The 9,290-nt window shown below is 40.0% G+C and overlaps 1 pseudogene; it reads left to right on the forward strand.

Annotated features, from left to right (window-relative positions):
- Positions 1–1,273: 1,273 nt before the first annotated feature.
- On the forward strand, positions 1,274–8,962 carry LOC148189031 (uncharacterized; annotated as a pseudogene).
- Positions 8,963–9,290: the final 328 nt, after the last annotated feature.

Consider the following 9,290-nt stretch of genomic DNA (forward strand, 5'->3'; position numbering starts at 1 on the left):
GTATTGATATCGCTTTATGGTCAGTAAGAGGAGTTGGATTGATGAGAGGGTTGATGGCGTTTTTGTCAAAACCATTGGAAATCAGCCAAAAGTCTATTCGTGATAAGCTAGTATTTGTTTTATTGTTCCAAGTATATGAGAGCACTCCAGGATTTTTTTCTCTCCATATGTCAATCAAATCAAATTTATGCATGAATTGTATTGAAGTAGAGGCTAGTGAAGGGTTAGAACGTGGAGGCCACCTATCTTGAAGACCGTCAAGGGCAATATTGAAATCACCGCCCATCATTATCATTGCGCTTGGATATTTAGAGAGCCAATATAAGAGGCGAGATTCTAAAACCCCAAATAGTGTATCGTTTTCATCTTTAGAATTATATCCATATATATTAACTAACAAAATTATGGTATCATTGGTATTAGTAACTATAATAAGAAAGTGACCTTTAGTATCAGCTTCATTGTGTAGAATTTTCCCATTGAAAGAGTTTTTCGAGATAGCAGCGCCCGCTGCTCTCTCTGAGCCATGAGATAACCAAATGTCATTGCCCCACTGAACCTTCCACAATGGAGCATCATTTTTAACAGTGTGTCTCTTGAAAGAAAAAAAAAATCAGTTTTTTGTTTAGCAAATAAAAATAAAGCTTTTCGCTTAATATTCTGTCTTAACCCCCTGGCATTAAGAGAACTAACAGAAAAAGACAATGTATCAGATAAGTACTGAAAACGAGTACTATAAAGAAGAAAGTTTCAAGTAAAAGGGAGAATGATCTCTATCTCTAAAAAGTTAGAAAAATATTTGTCAGTATAAGCCAGTGTTAAACAAACTCTCCATGAGGTAGGTAGTAATAACAGTTTAACAAGACTTTTCATCTTATAAAAAAAAGATAAGAGGTTGAGTGGGGAAGGGATAAGGGTCCAAAGTCTTTCTTTAGATTATAGAAAAATAAATTATCTCTTTTTTTTTTTTCCTCAACCTTCCCCTTATGTCTTTACCCACTGTTATATTAATGAGTCACTGAACGAAATTTGTCTTCAGCGTAGTGGACTGCCTTGGCGTGGTCATTACATTTGTCCCTCTGAGGAACTCCAGAGCTCAATGTCCCCTGGGCAAGTGGGGGACACGTCAAGAGACACTGTTTACTTAACCCAAAACATCCAACAGAGGGTTGTTAATTAACTTAACTTATACTCCCTGGGGATGTCTGCAAACACGCTCTGGCTTCTTAAGCCACGGGAAAGTGTTAGTATCTGACACCCTCCATCCTGACATATGGTGGAAGGTAAGCACTCCGAAGGTCCCATCAGCATACCACAGGATGTAAGGCATCTGAACGACCTCCTGATCACCCAAGCAATACCAAACAACCATCGTATTGCCTCCCCTGCTGAGATGACCAACTGGTCGAACATTGGGTAAAGTCATTATATAACCCTGTGTTGTGATAAACATCTGACAGAATGACTTGGACCAAGGTTGTAAGTTAAAATTTCCCTTCTTCCCTAATCTTTTGTGACTGGGGTGAGGTTGTCTCCATGCTTCAGTAAGCAGATAGGAGCACCTCCCCATTCTTTTCATCTCATGTAATTTGAATGAGTTAGGTAAAGTAACGTTTTGTTCCCTTTGTTATAATGGAGCTATACTGCCATCTAGTGGTCTTAGTTATTAGTAAGCTCAAAATCAACTTTGTAGTTATATCGTATTTTGAATTCATTGTATAATGTTAAAGTAATCCAATATCTAAGTAATCACAAGTTTCTTAGGATCCATGGTACAATGTTATGTTATGTGGTCACATATTTCACAAAATTGAGCAAAGGATCTTCAGAATCATGTGTTGTTATAAATTACTTTTAGGTCTCCTAACATGCATTTGAAGTTACTGTGATGAGACTATAGTGATGAGGAGATACGTGAATTTATACACCACGGGTTAGATCGCGTAATTAAGTCATAAAGTTCAGAGACATAAATGTCTCCCTAAATTACATTAGGTCTTTTAGAAACTTATACCAGATGCGCGATCGCTCGGTGCAAAAGTTCGCTTACTCCGCCTTCCATCCGCACCCCCAAATCGAAAGATAAAAACTGAGTGACTCTCTCTAAAGTCAGCTCAGAGCTCTCTCTCTCTCTCTCTAAGCTCACTCTTCTCAAGGCTTCTCCTCTTCTCTCTTCTGAAGTTTTTTCTTCGCTCCTTTTATCATGCGTCTCGTGCATCCGCTAAGTAACTTTTCTTTTTTCTTCAATTTTATAAGCGGAGCATAACAGCTCACCAGAGCTTTGCTGAACTTTACTTTTGAAGCCATTTTCTTTTAAATCTTTTTGACGCTTTTCTTTATACCAGTTTTTGGTCAGTAAAGACACTTTTGGTAATTTGTTTTAAGTAAAATCAAATTAATAATTTAAAGTGACTCCCTCAGACCAGTGGGATTACTTTGATTATTTCTCAGTTTAATTGAGAGAGGACACTCCATGATTCGCCATCAACTCTGCCACGGATCTAGAAGCAACACCTGCTGCCCAAACTATCAGCATCCGTTGCCTGCCCTTAAGGACTTTGTTTAAAGATTTTACCGGTTCGCTGAGGCGAACACCGAAGCCAAAGTTAAAGACCGCCGCACACCGACTCCACCTGCCCGTCCGCCGCCGCCTTTTCAGCTGGTCACCGCCTGGAAGACGCTACCGCAGCTCTCCCCTGGAGTGACGCGAGGACCTGGACCTCCCCGGAGAAGTCTAATCAAGTCGACAAAAGTAGGCAGAATAACATTTTCTAGTGATCAGAGTTGATGTCGTATAGCGAAGCTTTAATGCCAAATTTCTAAATTCTAGCCACCGCTCAGTGCGCATCCACGCTTAGACGGGTCACGTATTTCCTCCACTATCATCCATAATTAATTATTTACATCACCTGAACATACATCACGTAGGTTCCCTTTTATGTGTTCACTGTCCTTTTATATGTCATACTATTTCATCTATTTACTCTTCATTTTATTAGTCTAAATAAATTATCCTCATTTATCGCCAAGTCGTTGTCTGTGGATATTATTTCATGAGAGAAACAAGATCAATGTATACAGAATAAACGGTACAGACTATGAGATTGATTTAAGTAATGACATGTCTTAACACTGTCACAATTTAAGATTTAATTTTCTCCTGAATGGAGAATGGTGCCCCTTTTACTTTAACGAGTGCAAAATCCAAATTTTAACGTAGTTATTAATAACCGCTACATCAGTATTCCACGACCTGCTAAAGGAAGACAAAAAAAGTTTTTCAAAAAGATTGGCCCAAAAAGCCTATTGGACCTGAGCTTAAAAAGAGAACAAAAGAGATTTTTTCAGCTTTTTTCAAAAATTAAGAATCAAAACTCAAAAAGAAGAAGAACCAATAAGTGTTCTGAGAGGGATTTTTTATTTATTTTTTCTCTTTTCTTCTCCTTTGTCACTCCTCTCTCCGTCCCTCTTCATCACGTTTTCATTATTCCTCTTCATCAATCATCCTGAGTAAAGTTGTGTTGAACTTTGAATCCCTTTAATTGTGGGTAGTTGCACTGTTGGATGGTGTGTTAACCTGTGGACCATCAAGGTTCTGTGGACGTATTTCTTTTCCATCGATGATGACTCGGGTACCTGCAAAGTGAGCCTTTTTCCCGTTTTTCTTTGCTGCTTCAATTATGGGCCACAGTTTGTTGCGTGTTGCCTTGTCTTGTGTTGTTAGATCTTCAGCAAATCTCAACCTGTTGTTTTTGAGGTATTCACTCTTTTTTGCCACTCTCCACAGAAGATCTCTCGTGGATCTGTTCGTAAAGCAGATAATGGTGGTCCTGGGTCAGTTTTGGGAGCCCTGGTATTTCCCTAGGCGGTGAACGATGTAGATGTCATCTGTAATTTTTTGTTGAGAGCCAGGTAACATAGCACAGCAAATGTTGATAACTTTGGCCTTAATATCTTCTGGGTTGTCTTCAGGAACACCATGGAGTCTGAGATTCCATCTGCGGCCATATCTTTCCGCTTCATTGACCTTTTGCTGCAGGTCTGCAATCTGCAGTTCGTATTTTGCACTGGCAGTTTTTACTTCCTTCATATCAGATTTTAATGACTCAACTTCGGCAAATGCAAAATCAACTGATTTTTTCAGGGCTTCAATGCTCACCGCATTCTTGGTAATCATGCCTTCCAGGTTGTCAGCACGCATATTGATTGCTGCGAGGATGTTAGCCTGTAAATCAGCTAAAGACATCTCTGCTTTTTGTTTTTTCTCTTTTGGCTTGATTGGAGTATCTGGGGCAGATAGTGGCAGAGGAACAAGATCGGCATTTCCGTCGCACTGGGTTTCAAGGCCCGAATAGTCGTGGTCCATATTGACCGAGGAAGAGGCTTTAGGTGTAGTGCTAGCTGAAGAGCTTGATGATGTTTTATTTGCATTAAGAGGCACTCCAAAAATCATACCTTCTTGATAGGTAGCTTCTTTGTCTTTGTCTTTGCGCTTTGTCCCTTTATTGTTTTGCATTGTGTTGGTAAGGGTTGTGGAAGTGTCGTCACGTTCAGGTAACACTGTTGACTTCCCTAGCTTAGCTTTAGCTTAGTTGTTTATCGGTCGCCGGTGGGGTGGAAAAGGCGATTATCTTCTTATTAGTTAAAAGACGAGCGTGTCGGAGTCCGGGAGGTTGTTTAAGCACTGTTCGTAGATATTTATAGCAGCATAATAACACTTACAGAGCGATAGTAAGGGATAGAGATCCAGAAAATGCTCAGCTACGATGACAAGCGTCTGCCTCGGTCGCCATCTTGGCCGGACTCCTCTGTGCGTTTGACTTCACGGACTAAAGAGTCATAATCGCAACACTGGAAGTCAAGCGCACAGGGCATCCAGTAAATTTCAAAATAAAACACAACAGACAAACTTCCGATTGTAAATCATCCCTTTGTCAACATTAGTTTCACCCACTGGAACAAGAAAGTCAAGAAAAGAAAGAAAAAGTCAAAAGTCAGTCAGAGGGTCCTTAAGCCAAAGAATATCTTTGCTAAAACTAACAGGATGTCATGGAAGAAAAAAAATGGGGTTAATAGTTACTCACCTGCTCCTGCAGCAGTTCTGTTGGCAGCTCTTGGCTTCCCTCTTGTGGATATTCCGTTGCGTGGTTGCCATCTCCTGGATTGGCGCTTTGAAGAAGATGTTTGGAGTGTCTTCTCTTTACGTGATGATAGAATGAGTTATACACTCGATATTCCTCAGTACACCCGTCAATACCACACAGCAACCTGAAATCCGGACTGCGGCTGTGCATTCGATTGATGTGGCTCAGTAAAAGTTTCAGTGAAAAAGTGATGAAAACAAGGCAGATAATGCACAGCCAAATCATTTTAAATTAACAAAGTTATATTCAAAACATGTACTGTAAGAATTTCTTCTGTAGTCTTCAAAAACGACGGGGAAAAGTGAAACGAAATAGCTGAAGTACTTCACCATTATCTACAAAAATAGGGGAGCTCTATGAATATTATTAATTTTTTTTTATTAGTAGTATTTATAATGTATAGGAGTGACTGGTTGCAGTGATAAATCTTTAAATATTCTGTATGAATTTCAAAGTGTGACTCTGTCAGTTAGTCATATTCTCCATTTATATAATATTTACATGTACGCCCCCCCCCCTCCATCTTATGACATAGTACCTTCCAAATGGGAACGCGCCACAAGGGGTCAGTCAGCGGTCAGTTCAGTTGCAGCTGCCAGCTTTAGGTTTAGCTTTAGCTGACCTTTGTCATGCTGTCTGGCCTTTGCAACTCCTCTAAACTTGCGACGCCATGGATGAAGATGGAGGGGCTTTTTCGGGTATGGATCAATCGCAGTGTTGAAAGGTAATGTTAATTTGCTTTTTTCTGTCTTTGGGAGTTAAGCTAATTGTGAAGTTGGCTAACACGTAGTCGCATGCTAATTTTAACAAACTGGTTTACTTGCTGACCTGTTACATGGAGGCTATGAGCAGTTAATTAGTAACTACACAAACAGTCACACCTTAAAAAATTTATTGATAGTGTTTAATTGTCAGAATCCGTATTATGGTACAGAATATAGGTAGTTAGCTTCATTTAGCTTTGGCTTACTTTTTTGGCTAATGTTAGCATGGGGGGGGTGTAATATTACACTTGCTCGGTCATTGCAACACTGTACAATTAACTGCTTAGCAGCTCAGCATTTATTTATGTTCCCGTGCTATCTGTACACGTGTGTGGGTAAGAGAGACACTGAGTCCAAGGGGCCCACACTGAAGGAGATGGGAGATAGCGGCCGCCAAAGTCTCCTTAATTAATGGGAAATACTGGTTGATAGGGTTAATAAATAAAATCAGATAAAATCATAAAATAGAAATAAAATAAAAATAAAATAAATAAAATAGAAATAAAATAAATAAAATAGATAAAATAATTTCTGCCTTTAGTTGAAATGGTGGGAAGACTTGACCTCCTTCCTGCTTGGATGTGTGCTTCTCTGCTGCCACCATTAGCACATTCTTACCCTTTGAATACAGATTGTGACTTAACAATCAGTTTATTAAATTATACTGTATATTTATAATGTGGCTGTATGTGTTTTTCAGCTGCTAATATCAGCACAGACATGCTCCCAAGTCTTTCTAAGGAGGACTTGCGTGATCTCTTTCCGGGGCCTGAGCACTTTTTAAGAAGGAGAGCCATTTGGAAGATGTTACATGGAGAAAATCAGGTGATATTACATTTCAACATTGTGGAGATTTGATCATGCCTTGATTCATAATTTCAGTGAGGCATTGCCTTTATGGTAGTTGTTTCTAATGCACTGCTATTAACTTATGATAAATGCTTATCTTTTTCAGGGTGAGGATTCAGACCAACCAGGCACCTCCTCTGGGACTTGTGAGCTTGCCAGCTCCCACTACCCCGCTACCTCAACCCCTTCACCCACGCCTTCTTCCTCCCCCACTTCTCTCCCCCCTTCAAACCCAGGAGACCAACGTGTTAAGAGCAGAACTGTACAGCTTGTAAGCCCGCAATATGTCGTATACACAGACACAGAGCTGGAGCAGTCAAGAACCACCTTTTTTGAAAAACAGCATGCTGGACAAGAAGAGGGCTATACACTTTCCAAAGAGCTTCGCTGTCGCTTAATAAGAAATACAGTAACAAGCATGATTTCCATCAAGAGAGCTGCAGGGGATGATTTCCAATATCCATGCAGCCGTGAGCTAACTGTGATGGCTAAGCGTCTCATTGAGTACTACCCAATGCTGCGGGACAGGTCTGCAGCTGGTCGAGCTGAGTGGATAGGAGGATATGCTTTATTTAGGATCAGTGCTTGTATGGTTTCATTTCATTTTGATTAATGTAATTTTTACACAATCTGTTTTGTGTTTTTGTCAGGAATCTGTGAAGAAGCAGCTTTTGAAAAGGGTCCAGAATGTGACACCAGCTAAAAAGAAGCAGGGAGCAACTCTTTCAAGAAAGGGGCGACGGGGCATTAGCTTTGAGAGTAGCAGCAGCCTGGAGTCATCCGCTGATGACACTGACTCCAATGCTTCCACCATAATCTTGGAAAGATCACTACAAGCAAGCAGTTCCCCAGAGGGTGAACAGTTGGATGGTAAGGGCACATATTGAGGTTATGTTTTGGTGTTAAAACTACTAGTAGTATTGACAAGGGGGGATGCTCTAATTTAGTTTTATATTTAAAAAAAAATAACCTCATTAATTATTATTTCATTATACTTTGGGTATTTGTTTTTGTTATATATCTTAAAACTGTAATGGTAGAAACAGTGATAGTAAATTCATTTCAACAGAAGGACCTGAGACTACTGACAGCCCACAGAACCAGGCTAGACACTACAAAGTTCTGCAGGAGCTATACAAATCCAAGCCCAGACCCAACAAAAAGGATGTTGCCCAGCTCTTGGACCTTGAATACCAAGCAAGACAGGCTTACATTGACTCAGATGTTATGAAAGAGCAGGATAGACCTACCAAAATTCTTCAAGCATATCCCTGCTTCAGAGAGGTGGATCATGTAAGCAAATCAAATCATTTTAAGTTTATGTTTGATAAGATTGTAGTAGTAAAATATTAATATTGATATTTTATTTTTAAAGATATTTTCTACATGTCTTTTTGTGGCAGATCATGGATGAACTGCAGAGGATTCTCACTCAAGGAAAGTCCCACCTGGTAGCTGAGCTGAAGGACCGCTGGGGGGCCTTTTGTGAAAAGGCCCAGTTTTATGGGGTCTTCAAAAAAGTCATGAGGCCTCCATCGTCAAATAAAGGTATACAGACCTAATAGAAAGTTGGTGGCCATGTTTGTTTAATGATTTGTTTTGTTTTGTTTTTTTTAAATAACTGATTGCAGTAAATAAAGTTAGATGGTTTTGTTTTTCACAGTAAAGCAAACCATTGCCATGATGAAGGCTTTACCGGACCTGTTTCCATCGCCCGTTGCTCCACCCAAGAAGTTGGGGCATGCAAGTGAGGGTATGCTTCACATCCTTGAGGTAAGAAATTCATGCATGTATGACAGTGTACAGTTTTTCTTGTGTTCCACTACTTGACTACAGTCTCTCAACAATGAATTGTATGTGATTGTTTTTCTTTTTGTGTTTCAGTCTGCCGAAGACCCCAACACCTTCCTCCAGGGAAGACCACTGCTCAGCCGTCGTCATTGTGTGTGAGACCAACTGCATCCTGGCCATTGGCACAATGCCTGTGTTCATCTTCCCAAAAGAGGACATCCCTAACAGCGTGATGTACATAATGGCATGCTACTACATTTTTCACCTCACCTACTCGAAATGCATAGCCACACTCCTCTCTGTGGTGCAAACAGAGGTCTTAATGGACACCATACATGACAGAGACATGACATCCTCATATAAGAAAGCTATGGCTGAGTGGAAAAGATTCATCACAGAGTAGTACATAAATATCAAAGCTGATGTCTGGTTCCATTAATGTTTGCCTTGAGTAATGCAGTTTGTCAGAGCAGAGGGGAGACCCGCACCCCGGACAAAGGAGGAGGGTTGCAGGTAGAGCTAGAAATTCCTCCCCACATAACAGTCTTTTGATTAATTTGATTAACTTTTCCCCAAATGACAAAGTGCAAACAGAGGTCATTTGAAAAGTTTGCACAGAGATGGTTCGCACGTCGGATGGCAACACGATGAACTTGTTCAATAACTTGAGAAGCAAGAGAAAGCACCCTAAACAGTATAATAATAGATAAGAAAAATTAATTATGAATTATTAATGAAGTCA

The sequence above is a fragment of the Plectropomus leopardus genome, chromosome 8 (assembly GCF_026936395.1).
Source record: "Plectropomus leopardus strain MGB_pleo_1.0 chromosome 8, ASM2693639v1, whole genome shotgun sequence".
NCBI classification, from domain to species: domain Eukaryota; kingdom Metazoa; phylum Chordata; class Actinopteri; order Perciformes; family Serranidae; genus Plectropomus; species Plectropomus leopardus.